This window comes from Rattus norvegicus, chromosome 16 (assembly GCF_036323735.1).
Source record: "Rattus norvegicus strain BN/NHsdMcwi chromosome 16, GRCr8, whole genome shotgun sequence".
In the NCBI taxonomy this organism is placed as follows: Eukaryota; Metazoa; Chordata; class Mammalia; order Rodentia; family Muridae; genus Rattus; species Rattus norvegicus.
In genome coordinates, this window is record NC_086034.1 from 37,812,880 (window position 1) to 37,832,670 (window position 19,791).

The 19,791-nt window shown below is 43.2% G+C and overlaps 1 long non-coding RNA gene across 1 annotated transcript; it reads left to right on the top strand.

The window, feature by feature from the left end:
- Window positions 1-11,985: 11,985 nt before the first annotated feature.
- LOC102548719 (uncharacterized) lies at window positions 11,986-14,717 on the top strand. Its single transcript, XR_360441.3, has 3 exons — window positions 11,986-12,582; window positions 13,622-13,725; window positions 14,578-14,717. It is a non-coding gene; the product is annotated as an uncharacterized LOC102548719 (long non-coding RNA).
- Window positions 14,718-19,791: the final 5,074 nt, after the last annotated feature.

Sequence of the window (19,791 nt, forward strand, 5' to 3'; positions counted from 1 at the left end):
ATGGTCTTTTAAACTAAAAGGATAAGCAAAGTTACCATAACTATTTTATGGAACAAGAGAGTTTTCACTAGAGGGCAATTCAGTCCTATTTCCATTTAATGTTCTTTGAAATGTGATCAGACTGCTGGTCTGCCAAGATCATTTCTTTCACATCGCAAACGGAAATTGATGCGTATTAAGTTAGCTGCAAAATTGCTCTCTCCCTAGTAAAACATATTAACAAGTATGTATATATGTTCTTTACCCAGGTTCTGAAATAAGTAAATACTACATTAAAATCCAAATACAAATATTTGCACGTTGAAATAATAAATTCAAAGGACTAACACTATGTCTGTAGTCACATATGGGGATATGAAGGGACAAGGAAATCCCCTTTTCTCGGTGGTTCACGGCTAATGCTGGGAATATATAACATTCAGTACAATCCAATTAAAACGTAACTTGCTGCTCAGAAAGGCTGTGGGTACGCATCAGAGAGTCAAATATGCGCCCTAAAAATCCAAAACATGCTAACACGTCTGCAAAAAAAAAAAAGGAAAAAGAAAAAATACACCCCCTTTTACTGTTTTGTTTTTTCTTTTTTGTTACATACATTTACTTCTTTATCTTTTTAAACTTATTTTATATATTTATTATTAATTATTTTATTTGTTTACATTTCAAATGTTGTCCCTCTTTCAGTCCTCCCTTTGCATTGTTCTTCCCTCCTCCCCCCTCCTCTGAGAAGGTGCCTTCCTCCCCGATCTCCCTTCCCTGGGGCATCAAGTCTCTATAGGACTAGGATTAGGAATCCTCTCTCATTGAAGCCAGACAGGTAGCTCTCTGCTACATATGTGCCAGGAGCCTTGAACCAGACCCTATATGCTCTTTGGTTGGTGACTTAGTCTCTGGGAGCTCCTGACTACCAGAGGTCTAGCTAGGATAAGTTGATACTGTTGTTCTTCCTATGGGCTCACCCTCCCCTTCAGCTCCTTCAGTCCTTCCTCTAACTCTTCCATAGAGGTCCCCCACCTCAGTTCAATCCTTGGCAGTGAGTAGTTATGTCTGTAGAGACTGCTCATGAGGACATGTCTCAGAGGACAGTTGTTGTGGTTTGCCCTGAAGTTACTGTATTTTGATGCTAATTCCACTGCCCCAAGGACAGCTGCCTAGTCAAGGATTCAGAACTCAGGTGACTTTACCAGAACCACCTCCCCATTGAACTTGTAAAGTAGAGGTGAGGGGCAGGTACAGGATAGAAGGAGGCCTGTCATTGGAGGAGAAGGAAGGATGGGCGGGAGAGAAGTTTGAAGGAAGAGGAGGAGACTAGGACTAGAGGAAAGACAGGAGACAGACGGAGAGAGGGGAGAAGCCATGGCAGGTGATGTTAAGATTCTGCTCTGTGTATTTACAGGTTATCAATGTTCCTAAGGGATGGATGGTACCGGGCTTTGTATGTTTAAGTGGGCAATTATATCATACCAATTGGGTCAAAGATTATTGTGTTGTGTGTTCTTTTATGTGAGGGTTTGAGTGTAGGAAAGTGTGCAGCTGGGATGTGTTTCCACCAAGATATCTAGCAGATATCTTGGGCACCGGGGTGCAGGACCTAGCGAGGTAAAAGACAATGTTACTTTTTACTTTTATATTTTACAACAACGGACAGTCATGGTAGGCTCCTGTCATGCATGTCCTTTTGGATCTGAGTTACCTCACTCAGGATATTTTCTAGCTCCATCCATTTGCCTGCAAAATTCGAAATGTCCTTGTTCTTAATAGCCGAATAGCACTCCATTGTGTAAATGAATCACATTTTCTGTGTCCATTCTTTGGTTAAGGGACATAGGGCTCTTAAGACAGGGTTTCATGTAGCCCAGGGTGGGCTAGAATTCTCACAGTAGCTGGGAACAGCCTTGAAGTTCTGATTCTCTTGCCACCAAGTCCTGAATGTGTACAGCACCATTGCTGGATTAGACAACAACAACAACAACAACAACAGCAGCAGCAACAACAACAGCAACACCTTTCTATAACACCTTCTACTGAATGGCAGGATTGTTTTCACCTTCAGCAGTCCTAGGAAGGGCTCCTTTTTAGGGGATGGAGGGACAGTTTAACAAAAATTTGTGCTCTGTTCATTCTATGGTCTCACTGTGATGTGATGTGGCCTAGTAGGGTTAAAGTATAAACGTCCTAAAATCAGAAAGCCCAGCGAACACAGAGTGGTTTATTTTGTGTCTTCATTAATTTTGTGTGTGTGGCTTATGGTTTAAGTTATTTTAATATGAAAAATCAGAAAAGAAGGCCAGGTGTCAGTGAACGTGCACACTTGGTTCCATGAATTCCCATCTCTGTGGAAATCAGAGCTTTTACATGACAAAAAAAAAAAAAAACAAACAAAACAAAAAAACAAAAAAAAAAAACAAAAAACCTAACGTCATTTGAGCCAGCACAGGTCATTTTTTCCCCTGATCTCAAAGTTTCTGAGTGACTTCTCCATTGATAACCTGCCTCACTCTCATGAGAGAGCTAGTTTTCCACGAAGCCTAGAAAGTGTGGATGACTTAGTTTGGAATAAGTTCAGGAGAGAGTTCCTGACTCTTGCTGACGCATTAGATAGGAGCTTGTAAAATATACCGCATCTTTTAATATACAAAATTATAAAGGGGAATATTCCTCTATCTCATTGTACATTAGCTTCTTCATATGTGCTGGGGAAGAGGAGGACAAACACCCAGATATTCCAATATGGTAAAATTCCTACCTTTTGTTCTTTTTCCTTCCTTCCTCTCTCTTCTTTGTTTCTACAAAACTTGATTAGTTCTGTGCTCTGGATCCTATACTGGACTTAGCTAATTCTCAAATTGAAAGAAATAAGATATTTTAAGACTATCAATTATACCATTATAGGTGACTAGAGACACACATGTCTGGGTAAAGAATACTGTCTCTTTATATTGTTTTTCCTGGTATCATCTGGATGTACCAAAGTAGCCTAACTGAGGGCCCAGGAGCTCCCAGTGGAAACGGGGTAAAGACTGTTTCCTTCCCACTTGAGCTCCGAGACAGCTGTAACTTTTAGCAGACTGGAAACAGACTTGGAGACTTGAGATGCTCCAAGGAGAAAGAGGGAGGCAGGCTTGATGCTAGGACCTTGAGGTTTGTGGGGGACAGCTTGTTCTAGGTATGCTGTGTGGCTGTGGTTTGAAACCCAGTTATACCTAGCCACCATGGCAGAGCAGCCATATTTGGGGAACAGTAGATGATTGTGTTTGTCCAATAAGCTGTCACGTTGGGCTTCTATGTGCTCAGGGCCACGGCTTCTGCACAGGGCTCTGCAGCAGCCAAAATGCCCTCATGGCAGGGCACTGGATTCTGTTAGTACCAACTTGTAACAGTGTCACTGTGTAGACATGATTAAAACTAGAGCCTGTGAGCTGAGGGTTGTAGATCAGCAGCAGATGGCTGGATCCAATCCCCAGAACCATAAAACCCAAACCAAATCCAAGCACAAGGTTGGTTTTTTATATTTATTTTTATTGGATTTTTATTTACATTTCAAATATCCCATTTCGTCCCTCTCCCATCCCTCCTCCCCATGCTTCTATGAGGATGCTCTCCCTCCCACCCACCCACTCCCACCTCAGCACCCTGGCATTCCCCTATACTGGGGAATCAAGCCTTCATCGGACTAAGGGCTTCTCCTCCCATTGATGCAAGACAATGCCATCCTCTGCTACCTATATGGCTGGAGCCATGGGTCCCTCCATGTGTACTCTGGTTGGTGGTTTAGTCCCCAGGACCTGGAGGGGGGATCTGTTGGGTTGATATTGTTGTTCTTCCTATGGGTTGCAAACCCCTTTAGCTCCTTTAGTTCTTTCTCTAACTCTTCCATTGGGGTTCCCAAAAGCACAATTTTTTTTGGAGCTGGGAACTGAACCCAGGGCCTTGTGCTTGCTAGTCAAGAACTCTGCCACTGAGCTAAATCCCCAACCCCTAAAGCACAAAATTTTAATGGACCAATTGGTTCCTCTCATATGGAACACTGAACCAACACTATTGCTTCAGAACAAGTAAGCTTCCAGAATTTCTCATCAGCTTCAAGAATGAGGAATCGAAAAAGAAGAAGGAGGAGGAGGCAGAGGAGGAGGAGGAGGAAGAGGAGGAGGAAGAGGAGAAGAAGAAGAAGACAAAGAAGAGAGAAAGAATAAAAGAAAGAAAGGAAGTAAGGAAGGGAAAGAGAAAAAAGGAAGGATGGACAGGGAAAGGGAAAGAGAAAGAGAAAAGGAAAAAGAAAACATTGAATTACCTCCACCATTGAGGGGGAAAGAATCAGACAAGTCCATTGTAAAAATGAAGAAAGCTTGCTCAAATTTCAATCCATATTATGTTTAAAATACTAGTTCAATGTGAAACTCCAAGATCTTTTTTCAGATCGAGTTGAGTACAAAGCATGCGTGTGTGTGTGTGTGTGTGTGTGTGTGTGTGTGTGTGTATGTGTGTTACTGAGGGTTGAACCTACTGTTTTGTACATGTTAAAGCTGTATTTTACCAATGAATTGAACCACTAGGCCTAAAAGTTCTCCTTCATTTTGTTTTTAAACTGAATATCTCAGAAGACTGAACTCCAAGGGACACTTGGAAAATCCTTTTCAAAGATAGCTATTTAGGGGCTCTGTAAATATTTGTGGAATGAAGGGCTGTCTGGCTTATCACTGTTTGTGCAAAGTTTCTAAAAACCTGACAACCAAGAGTAAATTTCCCTAGGATTGCTTATAGCAGTGGTTCTCAACCTTCCTAATGCTGGGACCCTTTAGTACAATAACTCATGTTGTGCTGACCCCCATCATAAAATTATTCTCGCTGCTACGTCATAACTATAATTTTTCTGCTGCTATGAATTGTAATGTGAACATCTGATGTGTAAGATATCTGATATGCCTCTCCATGAAAAGGTCATTTAACACCCCTCATGGGGGTCACGATCCACAGGTTGAGAAACTCTGGTTTACAGGCCTATGTGTGATGGTTTGATTGTAGGAGCATAGATGTTTTCTATGATTACGCCACTGAAGAAAAGAGCTCTCCCTTCCCCGGCAGCCATTAACTGATATGGCTTAAGAGGCAGTGGGGCTGTGAGCATCTCCTTGGCTCATAACAGGCTGTTAATGGACCTGGCCTAGGTTGGGTAATCCTACTGAGGATCTCTCACTGAGTTTGGTAGACCCATCCTCAGAAGCAACTGGTAAGTACAAATTTCATTTGTAAATTGGGTGAAATCCCTATTTCCCCAAATTGACCAGCCCAAGATGGGTTTCAGGATTCTCACACCCCATCAAATAAAGCACACCCCCAACCCCTAGTCCCACACTGCCTGATCTGAAAGTGAGGTGTAGTGTAATTGGCGACCTTCATGGATGCACACATTTTATAAACAAATGCACCAGGTTTCTATTAGTCAATCAACCAATTCAAGTTTTAAATAATTTATTTAGACTTTTAACCAAACTAAACTTTGAAGCATGAGTTTGCTTAGACTGCAATCTTAGGAAGCAAAATGTTCATGAAATCATATTAATGTTTTCTAACTCACTACTGGATTTTTGGAATTACTGGTGTGATCTTATGCATGACAACTTTCCATTAGCTAGCAAGCTTAAGAACAGGCTTTTGTTTCTGGTGGCTGGTGCTGTCAGTATGGCTGGGTGTCAGAAGCAGCCCTGTTGCTAATGATGTGAGAGCAGGGAGGCTAAAACCCTCACCAGTGAGCATGATCTGTACCTAGGGCTCCTCTAATTCAGGAGTTTTCTTTTGGGCTCTAATCAAGCTCTCCATCTCCATCTTCCTGTGCCACCGGTGGATCTGTATAGATGCTCTATGGGCTTACATCTTAAGGACAGAACGCAGAGCTTAGATTTTTGCTCTGGGACTCCTGACACTGTAACTCCTATGGGCATGCGTACACAGTTTGCTTGGGGTTGACTCCATGAGTCGAATTTCAGAAAAGAAGGCCTGGCATCACAAGGAAACCACTTTTAGTTGCTCCATTTCCTGGAGCCTGCAACTGGCAAAATGCCCAGGACAAGATGTATTCAATTCAGGCCCAAAGCTGCCTTGTTAGGAGAAGCAGATGGCCCACCTAAGGTGAAGAAATTACTTTCTTGTGGGGGAACAGCGGGTCGTTTGCTCACATCTTCTCTTGGAAGGTGGGAATGTTGGGAGGCAAAATAAATAAAGCAAATGCTTCCCGCAGATAAACGGAATAATTGTTGCAGAACAAGGCTATGGGGGGCATCCTCCTGCCTCCTGGCAGGCTGGGGGCATTTGTCACATATGTTTTAAAGCTCCAAGATCTTGAAGACCATCCGTCAGAACAGCTAGTAGAGCCAAGAAACAACTGAAGAGACTATGAGCGAGCGTTGCGGAGGTGCAAGAGGTGGGGCCTCTGCGGAGGTGGGTCCAGCAGGCAGGGAAAAAAAGGCAGGGAAGAGCAGGAGTTAGACACCTGTACCTGTCAGGAGAGGGCAAACTGGGTAGCAGAAGCCTGAGTTGCATTTTTCCTCCCTAAGCTCCACTTATATGGTGCTGTATGTCGGTCCCTGGGGCTTCGGGGGCATCAAGCAATCTCTCTGCTTGGTTTGCTGCACCCTTAGCCTGGCAGCAAACATTTCTTGCTGGTTTTCTAACAAACATTTTCCAGATTAGAGAGAAACTTCTGAGAGTTAGTGTCTAGGTCACCCTGGAAGCACATTTCCTCAGAAAGTGTTTCAGCCACAGATGAAAAGCGTCTCAGGACTACCTAATTCTTTTGCTCTGAATCTGTTCATTAAAAAAAAAAAAAAAACTTTATTGGGCTGGAGAAATTGCTCAGCAATCTGACTGCTTTTTCAGAGGTCCTGAGTTCAAATTCCCAGCAAACACATGATGGCTCACCACCATCTGTAATGGGATCTGATGCCCTCTTCTGGTGTGTCTGAAGACAGCTACAGGGAACTCATATAAATAAAATAAAATAAAATAAAAAATAACTTATTTTTTTAAAAATTCTTATTTACAAATTTAAAGTCTTGCTGATAGGTGGGCTTTATTTTCACTTAAGAAGACAAGTTTGGAGGTCACTAGAAAAGTTTATTGCATATATGTTACAGATGAATAAACCTAAATTTTTCAATGTTTTGATTAATTAATTAATAATTAATTAATGATTATGTATTTATTTACATGTGTGCCTCACTTCAAATATGGATGTCACAGGACAACTTGTGGTACTCAGTTCTCTCCTGAGACCATCAGATGGGTCCTGGGGATTGAACTCAGGTCACCAGGCTTGGTGACAAGCATTTTTACCCACTGAGCCATCTTGCCAACATCAATAAATAGGTTTACATCTTATAATCCAGTAGTTTCTTTAGGTTTGGCTAGTACAGGTTAGGCCAGTAGCCTGATCACCTAACGATGAAGATGATCTCCTCACCAACACTGTCTTAGTTAAGATTTTACCTGTGAACAGAAACCATGATCAAAGCAACTCTTATAAGGACATTTAATTGGGGCTGGCTTACAGGTTCAGAGGTTCAGTCCATTTTCATTTAGGCAGGAATGTGGCAGCATCCAGGCAGGCATGGTGTAGCAGGAAGTGACAGTTCTACATCTTCATCTGAAGGCTGCTAGCGGAATACTGGCTTCCAAGCAGCTAAGATGAGGGTCTTAAAGCCCACACCCACAGTGACACACCTACTTCAACAAGGGCACACGTACTCCAACAGCACCACACCTCTTCATAGTGCCTCCCTAGGCCTAGCATATACAAACCATCACAAACACTGACCTTTTTTTTTTCATCTTGCTATTCCATGAATCTTCATTCCAGGATCCTCAGACCCTCTTTTCTGTCTCTCATTTCTCTTTTTAAGTACAACACAGACCAACCAAGAAAGGTAGCCTCCTACTAGCTTCTTTAAAACCAGCAGAGGATCATCCTGAATTATCTTTGTGACTCAGTGTGGTGCCTCATCTCCCTGGCCCTTCAGAGACAGTTACATTTTGTAGACTGTGATCATACAGTCTTGCAACACAATTTCCCTATAGCTTTCTGCAGGGGTCATTGCTGTCCTCTAGACCTTGAGGGGTGAACTGTGGGCAGCCTACATAATTATGCCCGTGGCATCCATAAACAAGAAAAGAGGGGGAGGGTCATGCTACTGGGGACAGTGCCTACCCAGAACCCTTCACTGCCTTGATCATGCAAGTCAGAAAGGGAATCATTAGGATTGTATGAAGTGTGGAGAGCTCACACCACAAGAGTAGAACTGTTATGACACCCATCTCTTTGCCCCCTGTGTTTGCTACAGTTGTGCTGAGTGTTCAGTATGCCTGTCTTTCGGCCATCAGAGAACGTGTGCTTGGGTGGTTTGCCACGGTGTTCCATCCCTGAGCCCTTTAAAGGCAGAACAGCAACACCTCAAGTCTTCTCTCTTGGTTGTCATGTTCCTTGGGAGTAAATGGCGACATCGTAACACTGTAGATATTTACATACTCGTTCATTATAGACCGTCTTTCCATTGGCCTTGGTGTCTTTGCTGGTTAGTTTTTATCAACTTAACATAAGCTTGGGTCATCTGGAAAGAGGGGATATCATTGAGAAAAGGTTTCTATAAGACTGGCCAATAGGCTAGTCCACTGGACATTTTCTTAATTAGTGGTTGCTATGTGTGGAAGCCGCCCACTATGGGCAATGCCTCCATAGCACAGGTGGTCTGAGTCGTTGTGTAAGAAAGCAAACTCACCATGCCATGGGAAGCAATCCGAAGTAGCATTCCTCCCCGGCCTCTGCTTCAGCTCGCCTTCAGCTTCCTGTTCTCAGTCCCCACAGTGATGAACAGTGACATGAAATCATGAGGCCAAATAAACCTTTTCCTTCCCAGGTTGCTTTTGGTCATGGTGTTTATCACAGCCATACGAAAGCAAACTAAGACAGGGACCAACATATTTTGACTGTCTACAGAAATGAATGGAAGAAACAGGGGCCCAATTCTAATCTTACATACCAGACCTTGTCCTGCATTCCTTGAAAAGAGTGGATGATCTCTCTTCATATGCAAAACACACACATTAGAATCATGTGTTAACAACCCCGCTTCCCTAGATTAGAAACTTGACAAGAGTACTAATTGTGATGATAAATATCTTCTCTTCATAACTCACTTCATAAACAAAATCAACTTGTGCTCTGCAAGCGAGATTTATGAAAGTGAAATGGTAAGGCGAGGTTCGCAACTCAGGATGTTTATTGCTCGTGGGGCTGTGGCTAACCTGTTGTGACTCAAGGTTCCAGATGGGTAGAGATGGAGCAACTATTACAGGGACCCATTGTGCAACTGCTCCTTCTCTTTTCTTTCTTGTGTTCCTGACTTGGGCTGTGTACTTCAGCTTAGCAGATTTCTTTTGCTAAGGTCACACCACAAGAGCTCACCATTTGTCACAAAGCATGGTCACAAATCACCAAGGACATTGCCTTTGGCAGATTCACACAAAAGCATCCGACTAGCCTTTTCTTTAAGCTTTAGAGAAGTTTAACGAGAATTTTAAAGTTTGAAGAGAAGGATGTGGGATTTTTTTGACGATCTTTTATCATTGTGTGTATGTGTATGCATGTTTCTGTGTGTGGGTGCAGGCATGCATGTACCACAGTGCATGGTAGAGGTCAGAGGACAACCTCGGGAGTCATTTCTCACCTATGTTGGTTGAGAACACCAAGGTTCTTTTTGTTCACCATGCACAGAAGGCTAACTGGCCTCAGCTCATTCTCCTGACTCTGCCTCCCGTGTCATCATGAGACTGTTGGAATTACAAGGTTGAGCTTGTCTTAGTTACCTTTTGATTGCTGGGAAAAGACACCACGTCCAAGTCAACTCTTATGAAAGACAGTATTTAACTGGGGACTTGCTTACTGTCTCAGAGACTTAGTCCATTATCATCATGGCAGGCGGACACGGTGCTGGGGAAGTAGCTGAGAGTTCTACTCTTTGTCCTGACTTGCAGGCAACAGGCAGAGAAAAAAAAAATGGGCACGGCATAGAGTTTTGAAACCTCATCCCATCTCCACACTCTTCTTTCAACAAGGCCACACCTTTTTTTTGTTTTTTTTGTTTTTTTTTCCCCAGTGGGTTTATTGCTTATTGTTCTTAACATCATAAAAGCTCAAGTGACCACATCTCAGGCTACCTAAATCAGAATCTGTGGTGACCTAAAATGACTTACAGAAGGTTCAAGTGTTGCTTAATCCATGGTCCACAATAAGACGACATGTATCTCCTCTGATAATCACCTTGAGAGCTGAGCAAAGGCATCGGATGTTGCCTAAATCATCCCTCCTACCTGGCCAGGGAGCCTTCCACGTGGAGCTGTGCTCCGCCCGGCTTCTTCATGTTGCTGCCTGATTTCGTTTCCAGTGTTCAGCTCCTCTTCTTGTTGATTGTGAATTTCCCACATCCTTCCTCTTTCAGCCTTGGGGAAGGAGTCTGTTCTTTCTTTCTTTTTTTTTTTTATTAACTTGAGTATTTTTTATATACATTTCAAGTGTTATTCCCTTTCCCGGTTTCCGGGCAAACATCCCCCTCTCCCCTCCCCTTCTTAATGGATGTTCCCCTCCCCATCCACCCCCCATTACCACCCTCCCCCAAAAATCTAGTTCACCGGGGGTTCAGTCTTAGCAGGACCCAGGGCTTCCCCTGCCACTGGTGCTCTTACTAGGATATTCATTGCTACCTATGAGGTCAGAGTCCAGGGTCAGTCCAGGTATAGTCTTTAGGTAGTGGCTTAGTCCCTGGAAGCTCTGGTTATTTGGCATTGTTGTACATATGGGGTCTCGAGCCCCTTCAAGCTCTTCCAGTTCTTTCTCTGATTCCTTCAACGGGGGTCCTATTCTCAATTCAGTGGTTTGCTGTTAAGGCCACACCTTCTAATCCAGCAGTTCTCAACCTATGGGTCATGGCCCCTTTGGGAGGGGTCGCATATCAGATATGCTGCTTATCAGATGTAACTGTGCTTACACCACAATTTATAACAATAGCAAAATTATAGTTATGAAGTAACAAGAAAATAATTTTATGGTTGGGGGATCACCACAATATTGGGAACCATTTAAAAGGTCACAGTATTAGGAAGGTTGAAAACCACTGTTCTAATCCTTTCACATTTTTAAAAAATATTTATTTATTTTATGTATGTGAGTGCACTGTAGCTGTCTTCAGACACACCAGAAGAGGGCATTAGATCTCATTACAGATGGTCGTGAGCCACCATGTGGTTGCTGGGAATTGAACTCAGGACCTCTGGAAGAGCAGTCAGTGCTCTTAACCGCTGAGCCATCTCTCCAGCCCCCTGTTCTAATCCTTTCAAACAGTTCAACTCCCTGGTAACTGAGCATTCAAATATATGAGCTTCTAGGTGCCATGTTTATTCAAATTACCACAGCTTCGTGTCTGGCTTTGCATGGGTTTTGTGGATCTGAGCTCATGTCCTTGCACTTGTCCATGCATACTCACTGAGTCATTTCACCAGCCAACCCCTTCTAATGACATCTTAAAAAAAAAGATTTATTTGTTTTATTTAGGAATACACCGAGGTTGGGGATTTAGCTCAATGGTAGAGCGCTTGCCTAGCGAGTGCAACGCCCTGGGTTCTGTCCCCAGCTCCGGGGGGGGGGGGGGGGAGAAAAGAAAAAAAAAAAAAGGAATACACCGTAGCTGTCTTCAGATACACCAGGAGAGGGCATCAGATCTCATTACAGATGGTTGTGAGCCACCATGGGGTTGCTGGGAATTGAACTCAGGACCTCTGGAAGAACAGTCAGTGCTCTTAACCAGTGAGCCATCCCTCCAGCCCCCCCACCCCATGACATCTCATTGAGGATGCAGCTCTGCTTTACTTCTCAGTCTGAGTTTGTAATAGGTCTTATTATTTCTTCTTTGCTGTGGGTCGGACAGAGGTTCAGGGAAATTGGGTTACCTGCTGGAGGTAAGAGAGAACACGAAAAGTTTAAAGGAAGGAATTCTCTTCTGGTCAGGTTCCTATAGAAACATGGAGATCAAACTGAAGAGCCAAACTGTAATGTGTCTCTGAAGCCACTGCTCCTTCCATTGTTCCATACTGTGACCTGGGCACACAAGAGGTCTGCCACAGGACTTTAAAATACCACCAGCAAACTGGTGCGAGAGACAACGTCTTCTTGAGAGCATTCGGCTCAACAGAGCCCACGAGTCACAGCTGACCTACATTCAAAGAGCACATTCATGAAAGATGAGTAAGAAAACATTTGTCTCTCAGGCCACGGAGACGGGGCTGATAGTCACAGTTAGTCATTTGGATCACTCTATGGTTCTCCACAGCAGCCAAGTGCCTAGAAGACTTTTTTTAGATTCGTATTTGAGCGCCAGGGGTTAGTTGACGAGACAAACAGGCAGGTGCACGCTTGGCGTCTTCTCGGTGTGAACCAGACGTGCAGGACAGCAAACGCAGACACCCGCCTGACATCTCTGTGCTCTGTTCGTGGGTCGAGTGCATAATAAGTTCTACACTCGAGGCTTTCTTGTTTCAAAGGTGTGCTTAATCTCTCTGTCTCTCTGTCTCTGTTTCTGTCTCTGCCTCTGTCTCTGTGTCTCTGTCTCTCTCTTCCCCAGGTATCCCTGGCCAGTCTTCTTTTTCTTTTCCTCTCTCTCTTTTTTACTTCTCTGTTCCCCTCCCTTCTCTGCCTCTACTCTCTCCCTCAGGTCCCAAATTAACGTCTTTTTATTTTTTTAATATTTCTTTTTTCTTTATTTAATTATTTTCCTTATTTACATTTCAAACTTGTTCTCCTCCCCTTCCCAGAGTTCTCCACCCCCTTCCACCTTCCCCTTTCCTCTGAGGGGGTGCTCTCCCAGCCAACCACCCCCACCCCACCCCACCCCCAAGCATCTGCCTTCCCTGGGTCTTCAAGTCTTTTTATACTTAAAAAAGAAAGCGTGCTAAATCATCATTTAATCTGCTTACCACCACCATCCTCACTCCTAGTGTGTGAGGATTCTTGAGTTAGCATCAGAGCTTCCTGAGTGAGTCTTCCCTCGTCGGCCACCCTTGCCCCCATGCAAGGCAGGTGGATATACCCTTCCTCCGACAGTGTTGCCTTTATAGCCTCACACCTTGGGCTCAGAAGGAAATCAATCCCCAAGTGTCAAAGAGAAACTTAAGAAATTCTGGCCAGTCATCAGGCTTCTTGGGTCCTCTCTTTTGCTGCAAGGTTGTAAAGACTCATGTTCTCGATTTGGTTTTTGCTGTTGTTTGTTTGTTTGTTTTTTACTTTGTTTTTATTTTTTATCACACGCGGTAGTTCTGCTTTATAAAGGAACAGGAAGAAAATGAAAATAACCTTGGAATTCTAGTCTTAAGTTGTTGTCGAGCGCCACCTGCTGTTTGTAGTAAAAAGCAGCTCCAGAGACGGGAACTCGGCCTGGAATAAATACTTTTAAGCTATTGGCTGTGTTTTACCACGGATAGAACTGCATCGATCTTATAGACCGCGGTTTGGTTTTATGCAGGACTCGAGTAGTGGTAAAAGAGCTCGAGAACAGTAGCTTACGCTCTACTTCTTGAATCTCAGGTACCTCAATTTTCCAACATGTCCCTACTGTCCCTTAAACCTACAACAGAACTGAGCGGAAGTGATTTTCTGAAGAATACCTTGTCCTTGCTGCTATTTCACAGGTAAACAAATAACATTTCTTGGGCATGCAACTACTTTTTTCCTGTATCTACCCAAGATCTGTTTACTCTATATGTCTCTTGACCTGTGTGAGTTGCCATATAAACACTTTGCTGGTGGCAATTGTCACAGATCATGAAACTTCCAAGGCAGGGTAACTTATTCAGTTTGCATTGAATTATCCATCTAATTTATTCATCTAAGTTATTCATCCGCCCCCTGGCGTCTGCTTCCCTTTCCTGTGTATGCAAAAGGCAGAGTAGACCTCTTGGCTTCCGATGGCTTTGCCTTGGCCAGTGGAGCTTTCTTAGGTCAATAGGGTGTGTTTAGAACGAGCATGTAGATATTTACAGCCAACCAATAAACAGAGGCTGCTTGACCCCTGTGGTTAAATTAAGAAAAAGCTGGAGGAAGCTGTGGAGGAGGGCGACCCCGTAGGAGGACCAGCAGTCCTAATTAACCCGGACCCCCAAGATCCCTCAGACACTGGATCACCAACCAGGCAGCACACACCAGTTGATATGAGGCCTCCAACACATAGACAGCAGAGGACTGCCTGGTCTGGACTCAGTCAGAAAAGATGCACCAACCCTCAAGAGACTGGAGGCCCCAGGGAGTGGGGAGGTCTGGTGAGGTGTGTGTGGGGGGGACATCCTCGTGGAGACAGAAGGGCTGGGGGGCGCCGAGGTATGGATGTGGAACATGTGGAACAGTCGGAGGGTGGACTAGGAGGGGGATAAAATCTGGACTGTAAAAAAGATTAAATAAAAATAAAAAATAAAAAAATTAGTAATAATAAAAGAATAATCATGTGTCCTGCATGAGATTAATTGTGCCTACTTTACCCTTGACAGTCTCTACGAGAGCAGCAAGCCGAAGAAAGTGACTACTACTTCAGCCCTGGGTCCTAGGAGACTGTGACGGTTATGGAGCTAATCCGTAACAGCGGCGCTGAGTTCAGCCTCAGGAAATGAATAAATGTTCTTTTGTGGTTTTTCGATTTTTTAGTTTGAGATTTTTGTTTTATCTATCTTCCCTGTATGGGTGTTTTGCCTGCATGTGTGTGTGGACATCATCTGCATGTGGCGCCTGAGGAAACCAAATGAGGCATCAAATCCCCGGAACTGGAGGTTGTTGGCTGGTGCCCGGGGGCTGGGAACTGAACCCAGATCTTCTGGAAGAGCAATGAGCCGTCTCTGCAGTCCCTAAGCCTTTGTTTTTAGTTTCCCAGCCACTTCTATTTTTCTAATGTTTAGAAGGCTTTAAACGTGGTAAAAATTTATACACATAAAATCTATTATTTTATCCATTTTTAAGAGTATAGCTCAGGGCAAAGTCCGTTTGTCTTGTGTGCCTATCGCCAGCTATTTCCTTACCATTCCACTCTGTGACACTGAGATTCTGTGCGCATTGAGAACTTCCTGCTTCTCCTCACCTCTAGCACCTGCGAGGCACCATCTTCACGACATCAACGTGACTCTCCTCACACTGCGCTACACAGCCTTTCTCTTCTTGTGCCTGATTTGTCTAGTACGACGTCCTCTAAGTTCCTTCATATTGTCGCACATGTGATGCAGAATCATACTGTTCCGTGCATCTACTGCATCTTGTTTCTGCTTTCATATGTAGGTTGTTTCAAACTCCTGGCAGTAGCCATCAGCAACGTTGCTCTGAGCATGCGAGCTATGTAGAACTCACTTCAAGTCCCCGTTTCCGACTCCGTCCTGAGAAGGAATTGCCAGATCATTCGGTAACTCTGTTCTTAGTTTGTGCTTTCTACAACAGCTGTGCCCTTCTCCACTCCCACCCAAAAGGCCTCACCACATCCTTGCTGGCCTATTACCTGTTTCTCTTATGAGTCATCTTGACGCCTGCGAGGTGCTATCTGGGTGTGGTTTTGTACAAACATTTGGTTTTTAATGAGGAGGATTTGGGGGGTTTTCGTTTGTTTGTTTTTGTTCTTTGCTGCTGTTGTTGGTGTTTTTGTTTGGTTGTTTTCTGTGATGAAGGCCGACAGAGTTGGAACACAAGTCTGGCAGATTCCAAACCCTACAGTAACTACCAGAGAAAAAAGGTGCTGCCTCCAACATGCTGCGTTATTTAACTCATTTGTGACTTACCATACGGGGAGAACGGGGGTGGGGGGAGAATGAAATATCACTTTGTTAGGATTCTTGCTTCCTCGTCCCCTTTACCTGGCCCTTCTTTTTCAGATTCCTGTAGTGGTACCTGCTTGTAATCCCAGCCCTTGGTGGGTGAAGGCGGGAATCGGAAGTTCAGGGCCAGCATGGGTTACGAGACATCCAGTTTCAAAGAAACCAACAATAAAATTTATCAAGCACTTTCTGCCCTCTATTGTAATAGGACTGTGGTTCTCAACTAACACTGTGACCCTTTCAGACAGTTGCTCCAGTTGTGGTGACCCCCAACCATAAAATTATTTTCATTGCTTCTTCATAAGTGTAATTTTGCTACTGGTATGTATCATAATATAAATCTCTGACATGCAGGATATCTTAGATGTGACTCCCCAAAATGTCATAACCCACACACAGGGCTTTTTAATGTTTACAGTATAAATGTAGTAGTCTTGGTAGTTCAAGACAGAAAGCATTTTTCCCATTATAGTCCCCATTTATAATACCTATATATATAATAAATGGCATTTATTTATTTATTTTATTTACTTTTTATAAAAAGCATTTAAGTGAATACACGAGGAAGCACTGTCTGGGAAAGAGGGGAACCAGCCAGGCAGGGGCAAGGAACATGGGCCAGGGCAGTGGGGGAGGAGAATAATTGAAAACAAAGTACACTGACATGTATATTTTAAAATATCACAATGAACCTAAGTGTGTTATGAACTATGTATGTTAACCTAAGATGAATAGATACTAATTTTTTTTTTTTTTAATTAAAAATGACTGAATGAAAGAAAAAAAATCCTGGATGTTTGCTGCTGTATTTTAATAACATGTCCAGTAGAGGTCAGAGCTGAGTCTTTAAATATTGTCGATGGGAAATCACTTCACATCTGTGTTTACACAGGAATCTGTCTCTTCTGGGTGTCTCTTGACCTGTATGGATTGGGCATGGTATGGGTCACAATTGGCATGGATCATGAAACGTGTTACCTGAGAACATATACCTCAAGATTGGCTTCCCCTCTGTATATGACCTGGTCTTAGAACTCAAGTAGAAAAGAAGGAAGGAAGGAAAGAAGGAAGGAAGGAAATACAAATTTTATTTCTGTAAACTGGACCAGAAACAGACTTTAAGGCTGTCCACAATTGTATGAATTATTGCTCATAAATGAAAGTTACATTCAGTAAAACAACCAGAGAAGGCAATAAATAATTGCAAAGCTGTTTACCTTAGCAACATTTCCTACCCAAGTTCATGTGTGACTCTCTCTGTGTGTAGATATAACAGACTTGGTAGTTAATATTGGTTGTGAAGTTGCCCAGATGTAGAATTACCGAGGAGACATACCTTTGGTTATGTCTGAGGGTGTTCGCAGGGAGCTTTAGCTGAGATAGGTTGATCCACTTGAAAAGTGGGGGTAGCGTTCCATAGGCTGATGGTGTCCAGGACGGAATAAAAAGGAGGAAGTGTGTAGGTTACCGTGTCCTTTGTGCCTTGCCTTGGGCTGTAACCAGGTGTCTCAGACGCCTGCCACCATGCCTACATGCCATGGTACAATGTAACCTTGAACCAGAATAATTCATTTCTTCCATGGGTTATTATTTGTTAGTTGGTTTTTGTTTGTTTAGTTTTTGTTTTTTGGTCTCAATAATAAAAACAAATAGTTAATATACCCCTTTAACACCAGGATGCTTCACTGACATTTTCCTCTCCCTTTCTACAACAACAATAAAATAAATGGTGAACCGAGTCACAACCCACAACTCTGCCTTAGTGTGGCTTGCTCTTCCTGGCTCGGTAGTTTGTCATAGTCCATAACAATGGAAAAGGAGCGCTTTAGGAAGTAATGACAATGAATCGGAAACAGTTATGTTCTTTTGTTTGCATGTTTGTTTGTGTTAACCAATAGTTCAAGGGTAATTCTTTGAGGAGAAAAAGGAAATTTTCTTTTGTTCATGGCTTCCCACATATGAGGGCCTGTGATATGCATGTTTACATACCATCTCGCTCCTTGAAGGGAACAATGTCAAGACAGTGTGGTAAGTTCATGGAAATCGCCAACTGTTGAATGATTGAGCAAGTGAGGCGTTGTTAGGGAGGGGGATTTGTTTTTGTTTTGAAGACACTAAAACATTGTAGTTTCTTGACAGAAATAAATCCAATTTACCTTCAGGATTTGGGTAAATTTATACTCAATGATTATTATTATTATTATTCATCAGATGCCCTTTTGGGGAGACACTAAAACATCTTCCCTGTTGGTAAATGTGTTTGTGGGATGGAGAGCTAAATCAAGGGGATTGTTAATTCTGTATCTCTGGAAAGTGGTCTTTCCCTTTGGTTATACACAATAGCAATTACAGAATTCCTCCGTTTCCCACTCTATATGCCATGAAGTAAATATAGGAGGCTGTTTTTAACTTATTGGGAATATTATCTGTGGTGCACAGTTCTGGAGAAGGGATGTTCCACTGAGTATCATGCATTGCTGCCCAAGAATCTCCTGTTGTGCCTCAGTGGATGGTGGGGGCCTCTAGCTTGAAGAACATTGTTGTATTGGAGCATTAGAGGTGTTGGGTTGAGCTTAGCACTGCTTGGGAACCAGAGGATGTAGATTTTGCTCAAGAAATGAGAAATGAAGCTGTTGCCAGGAAAATGTTTAAGGGTAGAGTCTTTTGTGAGATGGCAGGAGAGAGAGAGGGTGGGGGAAGAGAGAGAGGAGAGGGAGAAGGAGGAGGAGGAGAAGGAGGAAGAAGAAGAAGGAAGAAGAAGAAGAAGAAGAAGAAGAAGAAAGAAGAAGAAGAAGAAGAAGAAGAAGAAGAAGAAGAAGAAGAAGAAGAAGAAGGAAGAAGAAGAAGAAGAAGAAGAAAGAAGAAGGAAGAAGAAGGAAGAAGAAGAAGAAAGAAGAAGGAAGAAGAAGGAAGAAGAAGAAGAAGAAGAAGAAGAAGAAGAAGAAGAAGAAGAGGGAGAGGAGGAAGAGGAAGAGGAAGAGGAAGAGGAAGAGGAAGATTACTCATCCATGTTTTCAGTGTGGGACAGAGGAAGAGAATGGGAAAACCACTATAGTAGCTCCCTGGAAATGCTCAAGGAATGTCAGTCCTCAGGAGAACAGGATTGCAAGCTCTCTCTCTCTCTCTCTCTCTCTCTCTCTCCCTCCCTCCCTCCCTCCCTCCCTCCCTCCCTCCCTCCCTCCCTCCCTCTCTGTCTCTCTCTCTCTCTCTCTCTCTCTCTCTCTCTCTCTCTCTCTCTGTCTCCTCCTTAGCACTTTAATCAGCTGTTGGACACATAATATATAAATTGCAGTCATCACCCAGAATGAAAGGATGCCAAGTGTACATGAACAAATTAGAGGTTCTTAGTCAAATCCAACAAATATATACTTGGTAATGGCTTTGGCTAAAATATATTTTTATATTTTTTTAGTACATTCACATTCGTCTGTGGTTAGGTAGGATTAAGCTTGCCAAACTTTAATGTGCTACAAATGCCATGTTCAAGACGAAGTAAGCAGACTGTGAGAGGGTCTGGCAAATCAAAAACAGCATCAACAGCTGTGGCTTTCAAACACTTTTGAGGCTAAAATAATATAACCAGGTGGAGTTGGTGTGGGTACTGATTTTCCAATTTACCTTTTCTTTTAATACAACGTGATTGTTGGTAAATTACCTTTGTTATAATCAGGGTTTGATTAGATGTGATAAGGGCCAGAAGATAAAAATGGATTGAGAAACTAATTAATTAATTAATTAAGGATTTATTGAGGAACTAGTGCAAAGTCACACACACACACACGCACACACACACACTCACACACACACACGCGCACACACACACCACACACACGCACACGCACACGCACACACGCACACACGCACACACGCACGCACACATACACACGCACACACATGCACACACGCATGCAC